Raw genomic sequence first — 24,075 nt, 5'->3', positions numbered from 1 at the left:
TGCTAGATCTGTAACAATCTTCTCTTATGGGGTTAGGGTTAGGGTTAGGGTTAGGGTTAGGGTTAGGGTTAGGGTTAGGGTTAGGGTTAGGTTCAGGTTCCGGTTCCACAGGTTAATAAAGTGTAAATGTGGGGGTCCTTGACAAGAAAAGGTTTGGGAACCACTGTTGTAGAGGGACTATAGAATAGATAGATGTTGATAGTATTAAGTTAGTGACTTTGACAGTGTACAAATGGAACCGGTTTTCAGCAGGTCAAATGAGGTACAGAAAACCATATGACTCCCAGGCTGATCTCACTGGGGGAAAACTGTATGAGTTTATTTGTTTAAGAACTAACAATCAATTGAAAAATATATTCTGGATGTGACACTTACAAGCCAAATTAGCGCATTTGGTAGAGCATTAGACTGAAGATCTAAAGGTCCCTGGTTCAATCCAGGCTTTCGGCAGTTGAAATGAGGTACAGAAAATCCTACGACTCTCAGGCTGATCTCACTGGGTGAAAAACTTTATGAGTTTTTTTGTTTAAGAAGTAACAAGTAACAGTCAATGTAAAAATAAATACTGGATGTGTTACTTGCAAGCTGTAATAGCTCAGTTGGGAGAGCGTTAGACTGTAGATCTGAAGGTTCCTGGTTCAAACCTGTGATTCGACAGTTGAAATGTGGTACAGACAGACAACCGTATGACTCTCAAGCTGATCTCACTGTGGGATGAACTGTATGGGTTTTTGTTTAAGAACTAACAATACATTGAAAAATACATTCTGGATGTGTCACTTACAAGCAAACAAACAAAAAAGCAGTGTGAATTGTCTGGAGCCAGTGGCTCAGTGTGTTAGAACACTGTCCACATGTTTGGGAGATGGTGAGTTCAAACCCCAAGTAAATCTTTATTTTCAAGACCAATTTCAGAAGAAGAAAACAAACAAAAAAGCAGTGTGCATTGTCTGGAGCCAGTGGCTCAGTGTGTTAGAACGCTGCCACATGATCGGGAGATGGTGAGTCGGCAGTAGAAATGAGGTACAGACAACCGTATGACTCTCAAGCTGATCTCACTGCGGGATGAACTGTATGTGTTTAAGAACTAACAATGCATTGAAAAATACATTCTGGATGTGTCACTTACAAGCCGAAATAGCTCAGTTGGAAGAGCATTAGACTGAAGATCTAAACGTCCCTAGTTCATTCCTGTGTTTCGGCAGTTGAAATGAGTTACTAAAAACTGTATATAGTTTCGGAAGACTTACTATAATATGTTGTTTTTCATGATTTTGAAGGATAAAAAAAGACATACTATAGTTCATGGGTTTGGAAGACATACATGTGTACTTCATGATTTGGAGGATTAAAAAATATCAGCCAAACACTCAACTATTTACTGTGAAGTTTTCCTTTCCACACTCACATCAAGTGGCCTGGAAATTCCAGCTGGACTGTGTGCCGCTAAGTGGCCCAGCGGATAAGTCACAAGTTATCTGTAGAGTACCTTGTAGAATTGTGCAAGTTCAAACCCAACACACTCAGTAGGAAGGTGCTGGTTTTTGACGTGCCAATCATTCTGATTGACAGATTCCTTGGCCAATCAGATCGGTCTGCCTTCTGCCAATCCTAGGGCTCCTTACATTGTCTCGTCCAATCAAATGGTCGCAGACCCGGACCACTTCCTTGTTTATAACAAGGACTGTATAAAGAGGACAGGAAGCGAAGACCGTAAGGGCGCCGCCATGTTGCTCACATGGTGCTCCATGGAAGGAAAGAAACATGCGCAATGGGCTTTATGCAGCCAACAATTTCCGCGTTCAGCTTCCTTGGTCTGCAACTGCGCATGTTTCTTTCCTTCCATGGAGCACCATGTGAGCGCCCGTACGGTCTTCGCTTCTTGTCCTCTTTAGACAGTCCTTGGTTTATAACTGGATGAAATACTCTGACCTGTTTTAGATTTATAGTGATTCTTCAACTTCGTTTTCTTCATTTTCACAGTTTTTGACGTTTTATTAATATAATTGATCATTCTAGATCACTGCTAGATCTGTAACAATCTTCTCTTATGGGGTTAGGGTTAGGGTTAGGGTTAGGGTTAGGGTTAGGGTTAGGGTTAGGGTTAGGGTTAGGGTTAGGTTCAGGTTCAGGTTCCGGTTCCACAGGTTAATAAAGTGTAAATGTGGGGGTCCTTGACAAGAAAAGGTTTGGGAACCACTATTGTAGAGGGACTATAGAATAGATAGATGTTGCACTTGCTAGTATTAAGTTAGTTACTTTGACAGTGTACAAATGGAACCGGTTTTCAGCAGGTCAAATGAGGTACAGAAAACCATATGACTCCCAGGCTGATCTCACTGGGGGAAAACTGTATGAGTTTATCTGTTTAAGAACTAACAATCAATTGAAAAATATATTCTGGATGTGACACTTACAAGCCAAATTAGCGCATTTGGTAGAGCATTAGACTGAAGATCTAAAGGTCCCTGGTTCAATCCAGGCTTTCGGCAGTTGAAATGAGGTACAGAAAATCCTACGACTCTTAGGCTGATCTCACTGGGTGAAAAACTTTATGAGTTTTTTTGTTTAAGAAGTAACAAGTAACAGTCAATGTAAAAATAAATACTGGATGTGTTACTTGCAAGCTGTAATAGCTCAGTTGGGAGAGCGTTAGACTGTAGATCTGAAGGTTCCTGGTTCAAACCTGTGATTCGGCAGTTGAAATGAGGTACAGACAACCGTATGACTCTCAAGCTGATCTCACTGTGGGATGAACTGTATGGGTTTTTGTTTAAGAACTAACAATACATTGAAAAATACATTCTGGATGTGTCACTTACAAGCAAACAAACAAAAAAGCAGTGTGAATTGTCTGGAGCCAGTGGCTCAGTGTGTTAGAACGCTGCCACATGATCGGGAGATGGTGAGTCGGCAGTAGAAATGAGGTACAGACAACCGTATGACTCTCAAGCTGATCTCACTGCGGGATGAACTGTATGTTTATGTTTAAGAACTAACAATACATTGAAAAATACATTCTGGATGTGTCACTTACAAGCCGAAATAGCTCAGTTGGAAGAGCATTAGACTGAATATCTAAACGTCCCTAGTTCAATCCTGTGTTTCGGCAGTTGAAATGAGTTACCAAAAACTGTATATAGTTTCGGAAGACTTACTATAATATGTTGTTTTTCATGATTTTGAAGGATAAAAAAAGACATACTATAGTTTATGGGTTTGGAAGACATACATGTGTACTTCATGATTTGGAGGATTAAAAAATATCAGCCAAACACTCAACTATTTACTGTGAAGTTTTCCTTTCCACACTGACATCAAGTGGCCTGGAAATTCCAGCTGAACTGTGTGCCGCTAAGTGGCCCAGCGGATAAATCACAAGTTATCTGTAGAGTACCTTGTAGAATTGTGCTAGTTCAAACCCAACACACTCAGTAGGAAGGTGCTGGTTTTTGACGTGCCAATCATTCTGATTGACAGATTCCTTGGCCAATCAGATCGGTCTGCCTTCAGCCAATCCTAGGGCTCCTTACATTGTCTCGTCCAATCAAATGGTCGCAGACCCGGACCACTTCCTTGTTTATAACTGGATGAAATACTCTGACCTGTTTTAGATTTATAGTGATTCTTCAACTTAATTTTCTTAATTTTCACAGTTTTTGACGTTTTATTAATATAATTGATCATTCTAGATCACTGCTAGATCTGTAACAATCTTCTCTTATGGGGTTAGGGTTAGGGTCAGGTTCAGGTTCAGGTTCAGGTTCAGGTTGAGGTTGAGGTTGAGGTTCAGGTTCAGGTTCAGGTTCAGGTTCAGGTTCAGGTTCAGGTTCAGGTTCAGGTTCAGGTTCAGGTTCAGGTTCAGGTTCAGGTTCAGGTTCAGGTTCAGGTTCAGGTTCAGGTTCAGGTTCAGGTTCAGGTTCAGGTTCAGGTTCAGGTTCCACAGGTTAATAAAGTGTAAATGTGGGGGTCCTTGACAAGAAAAGGTTTGGGAACCACTGTTGTAGAGGGACTATAGAATAGATAGATGTTGATAGTATTAAGTTAGTTACTTTGACAGTGTACAAATGGAACCGGTTTTCAGCAGGTCAAATGAGGTACAGAAAACCATATGACTCCCAGGCTGATCTCAATGGGGGAAAACTGTATGAGTTTATTTGTTTAAGAACTAACAATCAATTGAAAAATATATTCTGGATGTGACACTTACAAGTCAAATTAGCGCATTTGGTAGAGCATTAGACTGAAGATCTAAAGGTCCCTGGTTCAATCCAGGCTTTCGGCAGTTGAAATGAGGTACAGAAAATCCTACGACTCTTAGGCTGATCTCACTGGGTGAAAAACTTTATGAGTTTTTGTTTAAGAAGTAACAAGTAACAGTCAATGTAAAAATAAATACTGGATGTGTTACTTGCAAGCTGTAATAGCTCAGTTGGGAGAGCGTTAGACTGTAGATCTGAAGGTTCCTGGTTCAAACCTGTGATTCGGCAGTTGAAATGAGGTACAGACAACCGTATGACTCTCAAGCTGATCTCACTGTGGGATGAACTGTATGGGTTTTTGTTTAAGAACTAACAATACATTGAAAAATACATTCTGGATGTGTCACTTACAAGCAAACAAACAAAAAAGCAGTGTGAATTGTCTGGAGCCAGTGGCTCAGTGTGTTAGAACGCTGCCACGTGATCGGGAGATGGTGAGTCGGCAGTAGAAATGAGGTACAGACAACCGTATGACTCTCAAGCTGATCTCACTGCGGGATGAACTGTATGTGTTTATGTTTAAGAACTAACAATCCATTGAAAAATACATTCTGGATGTGTCACTTACAAGCCGAAATAGCTCAGTTGGAAGAGCATTAGACTGAAGATCTAAACGTCCCTAGTTCAATCCTGTGTTTCGGCAGTTGAAATGAGTTACCAAAAACTGTATATAGTTTCGGAAGACTTACTATAATATGTTGTTTTTCATGATTTTGAAGGATAAAAAAAGACATACTATATAGTTCATGGGTTTGGAAGACATACATGTGTACTTCATGATTTGGAGGATTAAAAAATATCAGCCAAACACTCAACTATTTACTGTGAAGTTTTCCTTTCCACACTGACATCAAGTGGCCTGGAAATTCCGGCTGAACTGTGTGCAGCTAAGTGGCCCAGCGGATAAATCACAAGTTATCTGTAGAGTACCTTGTAGAATTGTGCTAGTTCAAACCCAACACACTCAGTAGGAAGGTGCTGGTTTTTGACGTGCCAATCATTCTGATTGACAGATTCCTTGGCCAATCAGATCGGTCTGCCTTCAGCCAATCCTAGGGCTCCTTACATTGTCTCGTCCAATCAAATGGTCGCAGACCCGGACCACTTCCTTGTTTATAACTGGATGAAATACTCTGACCTGTTTTAGATTTATAGTGATTCTTCAACTTAATTTTCTTAATTTTCACAGTTTTTGACGTTTTATTAATATAATTGATCATTCTAGATCACTGCTAGATCTGTAACAATCTTCTCTTATGGGGTTAGGGTTAGGGTTAGGGTTAGGGTTAGGGTTAGGGTTAGGGTTAGGGTTAGGGTTAGGTTCAGGTTCAGGTTCAGGTTCAGGTTCCGGTTCCACAGGTTAATAAAGTGTAAATGTGGGGGTCCTTGACAAGAAAAGGTTTGGGAACCACTCTTGTAGAGGGACTATAGAATAGATAGATGTTGATAGTATTAAGTTAGTTACTTTGACAGTGTACAAATGGAACCGGTTTTCAGCAGGTCAAATGAGGTACAGAAAACCATATGACTCCCGGGCTGATCTCACTGGGGGAAAACTGTATGAGTTTATTTGTTTAAGAACTAACAATCAATTGAAAAATATATTCTGGATGTGACACTTACAAGCCAAATTAGCGCATTTGGTAGAGCATTAGACTGAAGATCTAAAGGTCCCTGGTTCAATCCAGGCTTTCGGCAGTTGAAATGAGGTAAAGAAAATCCTACGACTCTTAGGCTGATCTCACTGGGTGAAAAACTTTATGAGGTTTTTTTGTTTAAGAAGTAACAAGTAACAGTCAATGTAAAAATAAATACTGGATGTGTTACTTGCTAGCTGTAATAGCTCAGTTGGGAGAGCGTTAGACTGTAGATCTGAAGGTTCCTGGTTCAAACCTGTGATTCGGCAGTTGAAATGAGGTACAGACAACTGTATGACTCTCAAGCTGATCTCACTGTGGGATGAACTGTATGAGTTTTTGTTTAAGAACTAACAATACATTGAAAAATACATTCTGGATTTGTCACTTACAAGCAAACAAACAAAAAAGCACTTTTGCTTTTGCTTTTTGTGCTTTCCACACTTACATCAAATAGCACAAAAAAGCTGTGTAGTAGTATCCAGCAGTTAGCTCAGTGTGATGAGAGGCTGTCCTTGGGAGCCACAGGTCCAGGGTTCAAATCCCACATTAGTCATAACTGTGACACTTTGCTTTGCACACTGATTTCCAGAAGGACAACTTTAAAGCAGCCCAGAAATTCACCATGTTTGTGTGCCTCAGTGGCCCAACGGATAAGTCAGATGATATCCGTAGTATACCTAGTAGAAGTTTGCCGGTTCAAACCCGACATACGACATGTGGTGTTCAGATCACCAACACCTAGAGTAGGCGTGTCCCAGTGGTCTTTCTTTACTGTGACACTTTGCTTTCCACACTTACATCAAATAGCACAAAAAAGCTGTGTAGTAGTATCCAGCAGTTAGCTCAGTGTGATGAGAGGCTGTCCTTGGGAGCCACAGGTCCAGGGTTCAAATCCCACATTAGTCATAACTGTGACACTTTGCTTTGCACACTGATTTCCAGAAGGACAACTTTAAAGCAGCCCAGAAATTCACCATGTTTGTGTGCCTCAGTGGCCCAACGGATAAGTCAGATTATATCCGTAGTATACCTAGTAGAAGTGTGCCGGTTCAAACCCGACATACGACATTCGGTGTTCAAATCACCAACATCTAGAGTAGGCGTGTCCCAGCGGTCTTTCTTTACTGTGACACTTTGCTTTCCACACTTACATCAAATAGCACAAAAAAGCTGTGTAGTAGTATCCAGCAGTTAGCTCAGTGTGATGAGAGGCTGTCCTTGGGAGCCACAGGTCCAGTGTTCAAATCCCACATTAGTCATAACTGTGACACTTTGCTTTGCACACTGATTTCCAGAAGGACAACTTTAAAGCAGCCCAGAAATTCACCCTGTTTGTGTGCCTCGGTGGCCCAACGGATAAGTCAGATGATATCCGTAGTATACCTAGTAGAAGTGTGCCGGTTCAAACCCGACATGCGGCGTTCAAATCACCAACACCTAGAGTAGGCGTGTCCCAGCGGTCTTTCTTTACTGTGACACTTTGCTTTCCACACTTACATCAAATAGCACAAAAAAGCTGTGTAGTAGTATCCAGCAGTTAGCTCAGTGTGATGAGAGGCTGTCCTTGGGAGCCACAGGTCCAGTGTTCAAATCCCACATTAGTCATAACTGTGACACTTTGCTTTGCACACTGATTTCCAGAAGGACAACTTTAAAGCAGCCCAGAAATTCACCATGTCTGTGTGCCTCGGTGGCCCAACGGATAAGTCAGATGATATCCGTAGTATACCTAGTAGAAGTGTGCCGGTTCAAACCCGACATGCGGTGTTCAAATCACCAACACCTAGAGTAGGCGTGTCCCAGCGGTCTTTCTTTACTGTGACACTTTGCTTTCCACACTTACATCAAATAGCACAAAAAAGCTGTGTAGTAGTATCCAGCAGTTAGCTCAGTGTGATGAGAGGCTGTCCTTGGGAGCCACAGGTCCAGGGTTCAAATCCCACATTAGTCATAACTGTGACACTTTGCTTTGCACACTATTTCCAGAAGGACAACTTTAAAGCAGCGCAGAAATTCAACATGATTGTGTGCCTCAATGGCCCAGCGGATAAGTCAAATGATATCCGTAGTATACCTAGTAGAAGTGTGCCGGTTCAAACCCGACATACTCCTAGTAGGCGGTGATGGTTCAAATCACTGACACTTAGAGTAGGAGTGGCCCAGTGGATAAATCAGATGATATCCATAGTCCGCACCTAGTACAAGGTGCGGGGTTCAGGTAGGAGGAGAGTAGCGTGGGCAGGTAGGAGGAGATTAGTGGCGTCAGGTAGGAGGAGAGTAAGGTGGTCAGGTAGGTGGGGGGTCAGGTAGGAGGAGAGCAGGGTGGTCAGGTAGGAGGAGAGTCGGGTTCAGCTAGGAGGAGAGCAGGGTGGTCAGGTAGGAGGGCAGTAGCCTGAGGTGGAGTTCAGTCAGTAGGAAAGGGGAGGGGCCAGGCAGGGGGAGAGTAGGAAGGGGAGGGGCCAGGCAGGGGGAGAGTAGGGAGGGGCCAGGCAGGAGGAGAGTAGCAAGGGGAGGGGGCAGGCAGGGGGAGAGTAGGAAAGGGAGGGGCCTGGCAGGAGGAGAGTAGGAAGGGGAGGGGCCAGGCAGGCGGAGAGTAGGAAGGGGAGGGGCCAGGCAGGCGGAGAGTAGGAAGGGGAGGGGCCAGGCAGGAGGAGAGTAGGAAGGGGAGGGTCAAGGCAGGGGGAGAGTAGGAAAGGGAGGGGCCTGGCAGGAGGAGAGTAGGAAGGGGAGGGCCCAGGCAGGAGGAGAGTAGGAAGGGGAGGGGCCAGGCAGTGGGAGAGTAGGAAGGGGAGGGGCCAGGCAGGAGGAGAGTAGGAAGGGGAGGGGCAAGGCAGGGGGAGAGTAGGAAAGGGAGGGGCCTGGCAGGAGGAGAGTAGGAAGGGGAGGGCCCAGGCAGGAGGAGAGTAGGAAGGGGAGGGGCCTGGCAGGGGGAGAGTAGGAAGGGGAGGGGCCAGGCAGGGGGAGAGTAGGAAGGGGAGGGGCCAGGCAGGGGGAGAGTAGGAAGGGGAGGGGCCAGGCAGGGGGAGAGTAGGAAGGGGAGGGGCCAGGCAGGGGGAGAGTAGGAAGGGGAGGGGCCAGGCAGGGGGATAGTAGGAAGGGGAGGGGCCAGGCAGGGGGATAGTAGGGAAGGGATGCAAAGAAGGCAGAGGGGGTCTTCCTGATTATTTTTATAATTTTCTAAATTAAAAATTAAAAATTAAAAAAAAAAAAAAAAAAAAAACATAAAAAAAATCAGGAAGACCCCCTCTGTCTTCTCTGCATCCCCTTCCTACTCTCCCCCTGCCTGGCCCCTCCCCTTCCTACTCTCCCCCTGCCTGGCCCCTCCCCTTCCTACTCTCCCCCTGCCTGGCCCCTCCCCTTCCTACTCTCCCCCTGCCTGGCCCCTCCCCTCCCTACTCTCCCCCTGCCTGGCCCCTCCCCTTCCTACTCTCCTCCTGCCTGGCCCCTCCCCTTCCTACTCTCCTCCTGCCTGGCCCCTCCCCTTCCTACTCTCCTCCTGCCAGGCCCCTCCCCTTCCTACTCTCCCCCTGCCTGCCCCCTCCCCTTCCTACTCTGCTCCTGCCTGGCCCCTCGCCTTCCTGCTCTCCTCCTGCCTGGCTCCTCCCCTTCCTACTCTCCTCCTGCCTGGCCCCTCCCCTTCCTACTCTCCTCCTGCCTGGCCCCTCCCCTTCCTACTCTACTCCTGCCTGGCCCCTCCCTACTCTCCCCCTGCCTGGCCCATCCCCTTCCTACTCTCCCCCTGCCTGGCCACTCCCCTTTCCTACTGACTGAACTCCGCCTCAGGCTACTGTCCTCCTACCTGTCCACCCTGCTCTCCTCCTACCTGAACGCGACTCTCCTCCTACCTGACCACCCTGCTCTCCTCCTACCTGACCCCCCACCTACCTGAACACCTTACTCTCCTCCTACCTGACCCCACTAATCTCCTCCTACCTGCCCACGCTACTCTCCTCCTACCTGAACCCCGCACCTTGTACTAGGTGCAGACTATGGATATCATCTGATTTATCCACTGGGCCACTCCTACTCTAAGTGTCAGTGATTTGAACCATCACCGCCTACTAGGAGTATGTCGGGTTTGAACCGGCACACTTCTACTAGGTATACTACGGATATCATTTGACTTATCCGCTGGGCCATTGAGGCACACAATCATGTTGAATTTCTGGGCTGCTTTAAAGTTGTCCTTCTGGAAATCAGTGTGCAAAGCAAAGTGTCACAGTTATGACTAATGTGGGATTTGAACCCTGGACCTGTGGCTCCCAAGGACAGCCTCTCATCACACTGAGCTAACTGCTGGATACTACTACACAGCTTTTTTGTGCTATTTGATGTAAGTGTGGAAAGCAAAGTGTCACAGTAAAGAAAGACCACTGGGACACACCTACTCTAGGTGTTGGTGATTTGAACACCGCATGTCGGGTTTGAACCGGCACACTTCTACTAGGTATACTACGGATAGCATCTGACTTATCCGTTGGGCCACCGAGGCACACAAACATGGTGAATTTCTGGGCTGCTTTAAAGTTGTCCTTCTGGAAATCAGTGTGCAAAGCAAAGTGTCACAGTTATGACTAATGTGGGATTTGAACACTGGACCTGTGGCTCCCAAGGACAGCCTCTCATCACACTGAGCTAACTGCTGGATACTACTACACAGCTTTTTTGTGCTATTTGATGTAAGTGTGGAAAGCAAAGTGTCACAGTAAAGAAAGACCACTGGGACACGCCTACTCTAGGTGTTGGTGATTTGAACACAGCATGTCGTATGTCGGGTTTGAACCGGCACACTTCTACTAGGTATACTACGGATATAATCTGACTTATCCGTTGGGCCACTGAGGCACACAAACATGGTGAATTTCTGGGCTGCTTTAAAGTTGTCCTTCTGGAAATCAGTGTGCAAAGCAAAGTGTCACAGTTATGACTAATGTGGGATTTGAACCCTGGACCTGTGGCTCCCAAGGACAGCCTCTCATCACACTGAGCTAACTGCTGGATACTACTACACAGCTTTTTGTGCTATTTGATGTAAGTGTGGAAAGCAAAGTGCTTTTTTGTTTGTTTGCTTGTGAGTGACAAATCCAGAATGTATTTTTCAATGTATTGTTAGTTCTTAAACAAAAACTCATACAGTTCATCCCACAGTGAGATCAGCTTGAGAGTCATACGGTTGTCTGTACCTCATTTCAACTGCCGAATCACAGGTTTGAACCAGGAACCTTCAGATCTACAGTCTAACGCTCTCCCAACTGAGCTATTACAGCTAGCAAGTAACACATCCAGTATTTATTTTTACATTGACTGTTACTTGTTACTTCTTAAACAAAAAAACTCAAAGTTTTTCACCCAGTGAGATCAGCCTAAGAGTCGTAGGATTTTCTGTACCTCATTTCAACTGCCGAAAGCCTGGATTGAACCAGGGACCTTTAGATCTTCAGTCTAATGCTCTACCAAATGCGCTAATTTGGCTTGTAAGTGTCACATCCAGAATATATTTTTCAATTGATTGTTAGTTCTTAAACAAATAAACTCATACAGTTTTCCCCCAGTGAGATCAGCCTGGGAGTCATATGGTTTTCTGTACCTCATTTGACCTGCTGAAAACCGGTTCCATTTGTACACTGTCAAAGTAACTAACTTAATACTATCAACATCTATCTATTCTATAGTCCCTCTACAACAGTGGTTCCCAAACCTTTTCTTGTCAAGGACCCCCACATTTACACTTTATTAACCTGTGGAACCGGAACCTGAACCTAACCCTAACCCTAACCCTAACCCTAACCCTAACCCTAACCCTAACCCTAACCCTAACCCTAACCCCATAAGAGAAGATTGTTACAGATCTAGCAGTGATCTAGAATGATCAATTATATTAATAAAACGTCAAAAACTGTGAAAATGAAGAAAACGAAGTTGAAGAATCACTATAAATCTAAAACAGGTCAGAGTATTTCATCCAGTTATAAACCAAGGACTGTCTAAAGAGGACAAGAAGCGAAGACCGTACGGGCGCTCACATGGTGCTCCATGGAAGGAAAGAAACATGCGCAGTTGCAGACCAAGGAAGCTGAACGCGGAAAGTGTTGGCTGCATAAAGCCCATTGCGCATGTTTCTTTCCTTCCATGGAGCACCATGTGAGCAACATGGCGGCGCCCTTACGGTCTTCGCTTCCTGTCCTCTTTATACAGTCCTTGTTATAAACAAGGAAGTGGTCCGGGTCTGCGACCATTTGATTGGACGAGACAATGTAAGGAGCCCTAGGATTGGCTGAAGGCAGACCGATCTGATTGGCCAAGGAATCTGTCAATCAGAATGATTGGCACGTCAAAAACCAGCACCTTCCTACTGAGTGTGTTGGGTTTGAACTTGCACAATTCTACAAGGTACTCTACAGATAACTTGTGACTTATCCGCTGGGCCACTTAGCGGCACACAGTTCAGCTGGAATTTCCAGGCCACTTGATGTCAGTGTGGAAAGGAAAACTTCACAGTAAATAGTTGAGTGTTTGGCTGATATTTTTTAATCCTCCAAATCATGAAGTACACATGTATGTCTTCCAAACCCATGAACTATAGTATGTCTTTTTTTATCCTTCAAAATCATGAAAAACAACATATTATAGTAAGTCTTCCGAAACTATATACAGTTTTTAGTAACTCATTTCAACTGCCAAAACACAGGATTGAACTAGGGACGTTTAGATCTTCAGTCTAATGCTCTTCCAACTGAGCTATTTCGGCTTGTAAGTGACACATCCAGAATGTATTTTTCAATGCATTGTTAGTTCTTAAACACATACAGTTCATCCCGCAGTGAGATCAGCTTGAGAGTCATACGGTTGTCTGTACCTCATTTCAACTGCCGAATCACAGGTTTGAACCAGGAACCTTCAGATCTACAGTCTAACGCTCTCCCAACTGAGCTATTACAGCTAGCAAGTAACACATCCAGTATTTATTTTTACATTGACTGTTACTTTTTACTTCTTAAACAAAAAAACTCAAAGTTTTTCACCCAGTGAGATCAGCCTAAGAGTCGTAGGATTTTCTGTACCTCATTTCAACTGCCGAAAGCCTGGATTGAACCAGGGACCTTTAGATCTTCAGTCTAATGCTCTACCAAATGCGCTAATTTGGCTTGTAAGTGTCACATCCAGAATATATTTTTCAATTGATTGTTAGTTCTTAAACAAATAAACTCATACAGTTTTCCCCCAGTGAGATCAGCCTGGGAGTCATATGGTTTTCTGTACCTCATTTGACCTGCTGAAAACCGGTTCCATTTGTACACTGTCAAAGTAACTAACTTAATACTATCAACATCTATCTATTCTATAGTCCCTCTACAACAGTGGTTCCCAAACCTTTTCTTGTCAAGGACCCCCACATTTACACTTTATTAACCTGTGGAACCGGAACCTGAACCTAACCCTAACCCTAACCCTAACCCTAACCCTAACCCCATAAGAGAAGATTGTTACAGATCTAGCAGTGATCTAGAATGATCAATTATATTAATAAAACGTCAAAAACTGTGAAAATGAAGAAAACGAAGTTGAAGAATCACTATAAATCTAAAACAGGTCAGAGTATTTCATCCAGTTATAAACCAAGGACTGTCTAAAGAGGACAAGAAGCGAAGACCGTACGGGCGCTCACATGGTGCTCCATGGAAGGAAAGAAACATGCGCAGTTGCAGACCAAGGAAGCTGAACGCGGAAAGTGTTGGCTGCATAAAGCCCATTGCGCATGTTTCTTTCCTTCCATGGAGCACCATGTGAGCAACATGGCGGCGCCCTTACGGTCTTCGCTTCCTGTCCTCTTTATACAGTCCTTGTTATAAACAAGGAAGTGGTCCGGGTCTGCGACCATTTGATTGGACGAGACAATGTAAGGAGCCCTAGGATTGGCTGAAGGCAGACCGATCTGATTGGCCAAGGAATCTGTCAATCAGAATGATTGGCACGTCAAAAACCAGCACCTTCCTACTGAGTGTGTTGGGTTTGAACTTGCACAATTCTACAAGGTACTCTACAGATAACTTGTGACTTATCCGCTGGGCCACTTAGCGGCACACAGTTCAGCTGGAATTTCCAGGCCACTTGATGTCAGTGTGGAAAGGAAAACTTCACAGTAAATAGTTGAGTGTTTGGCTGATATTTTTTAATCCTCCAAATCATGAAGTACACATGTATGTCTTCCAAACCCATGAACTATAGTATGTCTTTTTTTATCCTTCAAAATCATGAAAAACAACATATTATAGTAAGTCTTCCGAAACTATATACAGTTTTTAGTAACTCATTTCAACTGCCAAAACACAGGATTGAACTAGGGACGTTTAGATCTTCAGTCTAATGCTCTTCCAACTGAGCTATTTCGGCTTGTAAGTGACACATCCAGAATGTATTTTTCAATGCATTGTTAGTTCTTAAACACATACAGTTCATCCCGCAGTGAGATCAGCTTGAGAGTCATACGGTTGTCTGTACCTCATTTCAACTGCCGAATCACAGGTTTGAACCAGGAACCTTCAGATCTACAGTCTAACGCTCTCCCAACTGAGCTATTACAGCTAGCAAGTAACACATCCAGTATTTATTTTTACATTGACTGTTACTTGTTACTTCTTAAACAAAAAAACTCAAAGTTTTTCACCCAGTGAGATCAGCCTAAGAGTCGTAGGATTTTCTGTACCTCATTTCAACTGCCGAAAGCCTGGATTGAACCAGGGACCTTTAGATCTTCAGTCTAATGCTCTACCAAATGCGCTAATTTGGCTTGTAAGTGTCACATCCAGAATATATTTTTCAATTGATTGTTAGTTCTTAAACAAATAAACTCATACAGTTTTCCCCCAGTGAGATCAGCCTGGGAGTCATATGGTTTTCTGTACCTCATTTGACCTGCTGAAAACCGGTTCCATTTGTACACTGTCAAAGTAACTAACTTAATACTATCAACATCTATCTATTCTATAGTCCCTCTACAACAGTGGTTCCCAAACCTTTTCTTGTCAAGGACCCCCACATTTACACTTTATTAACCTGTGGAACCGGAACCTGAACCTAACCCTAACCCTAACCCTAACCCTAACCCTAACCCTAACCCTAACCCTAACCCTAACCCCATAAGAGAAGATTGTTACAGATCTAGCAGTGATCTAGAATGATCAATTATATTAATAAAACGTCAAAAACTGTGAAAATGAAGAAAACGAAGTTGAAGAATCACTATAAATCTAAAACAGGTCAGAGTATTTCATCCAGTTATAAACCAAGGACTGTCTAAAGAGGACAAGAAGCGAAGACCGTACGGGCGCTCACATGGTGCTCCATGGAAGGAAAGAAACATGCGCAGTTGCAGACCAAGGAAGCTGAACGCGGAAAGTGTTGGCTGCATAAAGCCCATTGCGCATGTTTCTTTCCTTCCATGGAGCACCATGTGAGCAACATGGCGGCGCCCTTACGGTCTTCGCTTCCTGTCCTCTTTATACAGTCCTTGTTATAAACAAGGAAGTGGTCCGGGTCTGCGACCATTTGATTGGACGAGACAATGTAAGGAGCCCTAGGATTGGCTGAAGGCAGACCGATCTGATTGGCCAAGGAATCTGTCAATCAGAATGATTGGCACGTCAAAAACCAGCACCTTCCTACTGAGTGTGTTGGGTTTGAACTTGCACAATTCTACAAGGTACTCTACAGATAACTTGTGACTTATCCGCTGGGCCACTTAGCGGCACACAGTTCAGCTGGAATTTCCAGGCCACTTGATGTCAGTGTGGAAAGGAAAACTTCACAGTAAATAGTTGAGTGTTTGGCTGATATTTTTTAATCCTCCAAATCATGAAGTACACATGTATGTCTTCCAAACCCATGAACTATAGTATGTCTTTTTTTATCCTTCAAAATCATGAAAAACAACATATTATAGTAAGTCTTCCGAAACTATATACAGTTTTTAGTAACTCATTTCAACTGCCGAAACACAGGATTGAACTAGGGACGTTTAGATCTTCAGTCTAATGCTCTTCCAACTGAGCTATTTCGGCTTGTAAGTGACACATCCAGAATGTATTTTTCAATGCATTGTTAGTTCTTAAACACATACAGTTCATCCCGCAGTGAGATCAGCTTGAGAGTCATACGGTTGTCTGTACCTCATTTCTACTGCCGACTCACCATCTCCCGATCATGTGGCAGCGTTCTAACACACTGAGCCACTGGCTCCAGACAATGCACACTGCTTTTTTGTTTGTTTTCTTCTTCTGAAATTGGTCTTGAAAATAAAGATTTATTTGGGGTTTGAACTCACCATCTCCCAAACATGTGGAGAGTGTTCTAACACACTGAGCCACTGGCTCCAGACAATTCACACTGCTTTTTTGTTTGTTTGCTTGTAAGTGACACATCCAGAATGTATTTTTCAATGTATTGTTAGTTCTTAAACAAAAACCCATACAGTTCATCCCACAGTGAGATCAGCTTGAGAGTCATACGGTTGTCTGTACCTCATTTCAACTGCCGAATCACAGGTTTGAACCAGGAACCTTCAGATCTACAGTCTAACGCTCTCCCAACTGAGCTATTACAGCTAGCAAGTAACACATCCAGTATTTATTTTTACATTGACTGTTACTTGTTACTTCTTAAACAAAAAAACTTAAAGTTTTTCACCCAGTGAGATCAGCCTAAGAGTCGTAGGATTTTCTGTACCTCATTTCAACTGCCGAAAGCCTGGATTGAACCAGGGACCTTTAGATCTTCAGTCTAATGCTCTACCAAATGCGCTAATTTGGCTTGTAAGTGTCACATCCAGAATATATTTTTCAATTGATTGTTAGTTCTTCAACAAATAAACTCATACAGTTTTCCCCCAGTGAGATCAGCCTGGGAGTCATATGGTTTTCTGTACCTCATTTGACCTGCTGAAAACCGGTTCCATTTGTACACTGTCAAAGTAACTAACTTAATACTATCAACATCTATCTATTCTATAGTCCCTCTACAACAGTGGTTCCCAAACCTTTTCTTGTCAAGGACCCCCACATTTACACTTTATTAACCTGTGGAACCGGAACCTGAACCTAAACCTAAACCTAACCCTAACCCTAACCCTAACCCTAACCCTAACCCTAACCCTAACCCTAACCCTAACCCCATAAGAGAAGATTGTTACAGATCTAGCAGTGATCTAGAATGATCAATTATATTAATAAAACGTCAAAAACTGTGAAAATGAAGAAAATGAAGTTGAAGAATCACTATAAATCTAAAACAGGTCAGAGTATTTCATCCAGTTATAAACAAGGAAGTGGTCCGGGTCTGCGACCATTTGATTGGACGAGACAATGTAAGGAGCCCTAGGATTGGCTGAAGGCAGACCGATCTGATTGGCCAAGGAATCTGTCAATCAGAATGATTGGCACGTCAAAAACCAGCACCTTCCTACTGAGTGTGTTCTACAAGGTACTCTACAGATAACTTGTGATTTATCCACTGGGCCACTTAGCGGCACACAGTTCAGCTGGAATTTCCAGGCCACTTGATGTTAGTGTGGAAAGGAAAACTTCACAGTAAATAGTTAAGTGGGGTTTAAACCTTCAATCTCCAGACAATGACGATAGCACCCTAACTCAGTTACCTATTGCTATCTGCAACAACAGTCTTCCTTTGCCTGTGAGTTAGAGTTTGGAGTTGGATTTTGGCTGATATTTTTTAATCCTCCAAATCATGAAGTACACAGTATGTCTTCCAAACCCATGAACTATAGTATGTCTTTTTTTTAATCCTTCAAAATCATGAAAAACAACATATTATAGTAAGTCTTCCAAAACTATATGCAGTTTTCTGTAACTCATTTCAACTGCAGAAACCCAGGATTGAACTAGGGACGTTTAGATCTTCAGTCTAATGCTCTTCCAACTGAGCTATTTCAGCAGGCACACAAACATGGTGAATTTCTGGGCTGCTTTAAAGTTGTCCTTCTGGAAATCAGTGTGCAAAGCAAAGTGTCACAGTTATCACTAATGTGGGATTTGAACCCTGGACCTGTGGCTCCCAAGGACAGCCTCTCATCACACTGAGCTAACTGCTGGATTCTACTACAGAGCTTTTTTGTGCTATTTGATGTAAGTGTGGAAAGCAAAGTGTCACAGTAAAGAAAGACCACTGGGACACGCCTACTCTAGGTGTTGGTGATTTGAACACCTCATGTCGTATGTCGGGTTTGAACCAGCACACTTCTACTAGGTATACTACGGATATCATCTGACTTATCCGTTGGGCCACTGAGGCACACAAACATGGTGAATTTCTGGGCTGCTTTAAAGTTGTCCTTCTGGAAATCAGTGTGCAAAGCAAAGTGTCACAGTTATGACTAATGTGGGATTTGAACCCTGGACCTGTGGCTCCCAAGGACAGCCTCTCATCACACTGAGCTAACTGCTGGATGCTACTACACAGCTTTTTTGTGCTATTTGATGTAAGTGTGGAAAGCAAAGTGTCACAGTAAAGAAAGACCGCTGGGACACGCCTAGTCTAGGTGTTGGTGATTTGAACACCGCATGTCGTATGTCGGGTTTGAACCGGCACACTTCTACTAGGTATACTACGGATATCATCTGACTTATCCGTTGGGCCACTGAGGTACACAAACATGGTGAATTTCTGGGCTGCTTTAAAGTTGTCCTTCTGGAAATCAGTGTGCAAAGCAAAGTGTCATAGTTATGACTAATGTGGGATTTGAACCCTGGAACGGTGGCTCCCAAGGACAGCCTCTCATCACACTGAGCTAACTGCTATATACTACTACACAGCTTTTTTGTGCTATTTGATGTAAGTGTGGAAAGCAAAGTGTCACAGTAAAGAAAGACCGCTGTGACACGCCTAGTCTAGGGCTGCGTCCGAATTCATTCCCTATGCCCCATATAGTGCACTACTTTGGGGTTCCGCCATTTTGTTATAGTGTCCGAATGTGTAGTGAGCATTTTTGCACCCTACAGTAGTGGACTGAAGTATCCCACAATGCACCGGGAATTGTAGGGAGCTCCCGATGGTCACTACAAAAACACAGCGAAGCAAATCTGCCCCATAATGCATTGCGCAAGCTCGCTCTTGAGCGCACATGCACGCGTTTGCGCACGTGCGCTGCTTCTGCATGCATGCGCTCATCGCGCTCCAACTCAGAAGAGGCAGAAGTTGAACCAGCGAAAGAACTCAACACAAATGTACTTTTTAAACTTTCGTTTTCCCCTCTTTTCTTCCCTGGCGGATCTCGAAGCTACAGATCGAGACAAATGATCTGTGCATTTATTTGAAATGGTTTTATTTATTTAATAAATCTACTCATTTGCAATAGTATTACTAATCTGATTCATTGTAGGCCTATCACCCAGGCCCAGCGCATGACGTTAGGAGAGGAATCAGTTGCTTGCTGTAGAATATATTTGTGAGATTCTTTATCACAAACGTAGGCTAAATACATGCATGTGAGACACGTTTTATTAATATTCATTCATTCCTGCCATGACAAAATATGCTATCTAACATTATTTCATTGAATTGCGATAAATGCATTAAAACTTCATTGTGTAGGCAGTCATTTATTGGTCTGCTGTTTCTGTTAACACCAAACGTCCGTATTGTGAGCAGAGCTTGTAGATCGGCTACTTTTGCCGTATCACCCCGCCCCAGGATTAGCGGGGGTTCATGTGGTTAATCAATCATGCTGCTGATATTTTCATATATTGTCAAGGTTGTGCACTGTTTTCATATTGCTGGATAATGGATATAGCCTAATATTAATTTATTGATCATAATCATAGGCCCATTGTTATTTTAAAATAACCTTTTTATCATAGATATATAGGCCTAAATGCCTGCAAACATATTTTCATTAACCTATTTTTTCTTTATTCATTCATGAATTTAACAAACTGTCCTTGCAGGGAGGTGACAGCCTGCAGTCACTTATTTGATACATAATTCAGCAGCAGCGTTTTGACTGGTTTCTTGTAGTCAGTTGATTCTTCATATCCAAATGAGTGAAACGGCCGGGATAATTTGTTTATTTTTCAAACAGTTCTTTATGAGGCGATCTGAAAAAACCTAATGGGGATTTCATGCAAATAAAAAGTACATGAACCCGCGGAACTACAGCGCCCTCTACCGATATTGACGTCAGAGTCGGTGCTCCCCATACAGGGAGTATTGTCCGAAATCTTCACTATAGAGTCCACTAGAGTCTGGATCCCCGTATGGGGGATAGGGAGTAGGGAACAACCCTAGCAATTCGGACGCAGCCCATGTGTTGGTGATTTGAACACTGCATGTCGTATGTCGGGTTTGAACCTGCACACTTCTACTAGGTATACTACGGATATCATCTGACTTATCCGTTGGGCCACTGAGGCACACAAACATGGTGAATTTCTGGGCTGCTTTAAAGTTGTCCTTCTGGAAATCAGTTGCAAAGCAAAGTGTCACAGTTATGACTAATGTGGGATTTGATCCCTGGACCTGTGGCTCCCAATGACAGCCTCTAATTACACTGAGCTAACTGCTGGATAATACTACACAGCTTTTTTTGTGCTATTTGATGTAGGCCTAAGTGTGGAAAGCAAAGTGCTTTTTTGTTTGTTTGCTTGTAAGTGACAAATCCAGAATGTATTTTTCAATGTATTGTTAGTTCTTAAACATAAACTCATACAGTTCATCCCACAGTGAGATCAGCTTGAGAGTCATACGGTTGTCTATACCTCATTTCAACTGCCGAATCTCAGGTTTGAACCAGGAACCTTCAGATCTACTGCCTAACGCTCTCCCAGCTGAGCTATTACGGCTTGCAAGTAACACATCCAGTATTTATTTTTACATTGACTGTTACTTGTTACTTCTTAAACAAAAAAACTCAAAGTTTTTCACCCAGTGAGATCAGCCTAAGAGTCATAGGATTTTCTGTACCTCATTTCAACTGCCGAAAGCCTGGATTGAACCAGGGACCTTTAGATCTTCAGTCTAATGCTCTACCAACTGCGTTAATTCGGCTTGTAGGCGTCACATCCAGAATATATTTTTCAATTGATTGTTAGTTCTTAAACAAATAAACTCATACAGTTTTCCCACAGTGAGATCAGCCTGGGAGTCATACGGTTTTCTGTACCTCATTTGACCTGCTGAAAACCGGTTCCATTTGTACACTGTCAAAGTAACTAACTTAATACTATCAACATCTATCTATTCTATAGTCCCTCTACAACAGTGGTTCCCAAACAGTTTCTTGTCAAGGACCCCCACATTTACACTTTATTAACCTGTGGAACCTGAACCTAACCCTAACCCTAACCCTAACCCCATAAGAGAAGATTGTTACAGATCTAGCAGTGATCTAGAATGATCAATTATATTAATAAAACGTCAAAAACTGTGAAAATGAAGAAAATGAAGTTGAATAATCACTATAAATCTAAAACAGGTCAGAGTATTTCATCCAGTTATAAACAAGGAAGTGGTCCGGGTCTGCGACCATTTGATTGGAGGAGACAATGTAAGGAGCCCTAGGATTGGCTGAAGGCAGACCGATCTGATTGGCCAAGGAATCTGTCAATCAGAATGATTGGCACGTCAAAAAACAGCACCTTCCTACTGAGTGTGTTGGGTTTGTACTAGCACAATTCTACAAGGTACTCTACAGATAACTTGTGATTTATCCGCTGGGCCACTTAGCGGCACACAGTTCAGCTGGAATTTCCAGGCCACTTGATGTGAGTGTAGAAAGGAAAACTTCACATTAAATAGTTGAGTGGGGTTTGAACCTTCAATCTCCAGACAATGACGACAGCACCCTAACTCAGTTACCTATTACTATCTGCAACAACAGTCTTCCTTTGCCTGTGAGTTAGAGTTTGGAGTTGGATTTTGGCTGATATGTTTTAATCCTCCAAATCATGAAGTACACATGTATGTCTTCCAAACCCATGAACTATATTATGTCTTTTTTTTATCCTTCAAAATAATATATTATAGTAAGTCTTCCGAAACTATATACAGTTTTCTGTAACTCATTTCAACTGCCGAAACCCAGGATTGAACTAGGGACGTTTAGATCTTCAGTCTAATGAGCTTCCAACTGAGCTATTTCAGCTTGTAAGTGACACATCCAGAATGTATTTTTCAATGCATTGTTAGTTCTTAAACATATACAGCTTGAGAGTCATACGGTTGTCTGTACCTCATTTCTACTGCCGACTCACCATCTCCCGATCATGTGGCAGCGTTCTACCACACTGAGCCACTGGCTCCAGACAATTCACACTGCTTTTTTGTTTGTTTTCTTCTTCTGAAATTGGTCTTGAAAATAAAGACTTATTTGGGGTTTGAACTCACCATCTCCCAAACATGTGGACAGTGTTCTAACACACTGAGCCACTGGCTTCAGACAATTCACACTGCTTTTTTGTTTGTTTGCTTGTAAGTGAAACATCCAGAATGTATTTTTCAATGTATTGTTAGTTCTTAAACATAAACTCATACAGTTCATCCCACAGTGAGATCAGCTTGAGAGTCATACGGTTGTCTGTACCTCATTTCAACTGCCGAATCTCAGGTTTGAACAAGGAACCTTCAGATCTACAGTCTAACGCTCTCCCAACTGAGCTATTACGGCTTGCAAGTAACACATCCAGTATTTATTTTTACATTGACTGTTACTTGTTACTTCTTAAACAAAAAAACTCATAAAGTCTTTCACCCAGTGAGATCAGCCTAAGAGTCATAGGATTTTCTGTACCTCATTTCAACTGCCGAAAGCCTGGCTTGAACCAGGGACCTTTAGATCTTCAGTCTAATGCTCTACCAACTGCGCTAATTCGGCTTGCAAGTGTCACATCCAGAATATATTTTTCAATTGATTGTTAGTTCTTAAACAAATAAACTCATACAGTTTTCCCCCAGTGAGATCAGCCTGGGAGTCATACGGTTTTCTGTACCTCATTTGACCTGCTGAAAACCGGTTCCATTTGTACATTGTCAAAGTCACTAACTTATCATCTAGTATAGACCCTCTACAACAGTGGTTCCCAAACCTTTTCTTGTCAAGAACCCCCGAATTTACACTTTATTAGCCCGTGGAACCTAACCCTAACCCGGCTATAATCCATGGTCAAAAACGATGAAAAACGAGGATTTGAAAAAAAGACAAAATCACTTCTAGACCATGGGCTATAGTCCATGGTGTCAGAGTGATTTTCGTCCTCAAAAATGATGAAAAACGGCATGCTACAGTTCCCTAACCCTAACCCTTGATCGTAGGAGATAGTAATGTAGGACTCTACAGATCGAGTGCTATCCAGTCATAAAGTTTGAACACTTGAAGAAACTACTACAGAAAACTGGAAACACTGCCAATGTGGCGCACTGCATCCTATCCGTAGGAATGAACAAGGTGACAACAGAAACAGGACGGAAGACAATGAGGGCGGACACAATTGTGGCCTGTTAATTTGCCCAGCTGGTACCCACTTAAGGCCCAATCAGATCCCAGTTCAAACCCATATAGGCAAACACAGGTGGCACACATGGTTCTGAAATAAAATGGCCCATTTGGTTAGAAACCCACATAAGCCCATATGGGCTAACACGGGTGGGCCCTTTGTGAATACCGGGTGCACGGCCCACTTGGAACCCAAGCCCATAGCCCATGTCAAAACCCAATTGGGCCCAGGTGGACATGTTAGCTGGGTATGGGCTATAGCCCATGGTAAAAAAAAATCAAAAAATGCCGTACGATATGGGCTATTAGACGAGCGTCTAAAAATGGGATAAAAAACGTCTAAAAATAGACGTCTAAAACACGTCTATTTTTAGACGTTTTTTATCCCATTTTTAGACGCGCGTCTAATAGCCGGCTATTGCTCAGTGGGATGGTCAAAAATGATGAAAAACGAGGATTACAAAGAAAAATCAAAAAATCAAAAAAACGATGGGACCATCGTTTTCTTTTTTTTCATTTCTTTCAAATCCTCAAAAATGATGAAAAACGGCGTGCTACAGTACTATGCCGTACGATATGGGCTATTAGACGAGCGTCTAAAAATAGACGTCTAAAACACATCTAAAATAGACGTGTTTTAGACGTCTATTTTTAGACGTTTTTTATCCCATTTTAA

Source organism: Protomyctophum parallelum (genome assembly GCF_964188405.1).
Source record: "Protomyctophum parallelum genome assembly, chromosome: 6".
NCBI classification, from domain to species: Eukaryota; Metazoa; Chordata; class Actinopteri; order Myctophiformes; family Myctophidae; genus Protomyctophum; species Protomyctophum parallelum.
The sequence above is the reverse complement of the archived record's forward strand: the minus strand, read 5'-3'. Positions refer to the sequence as shown.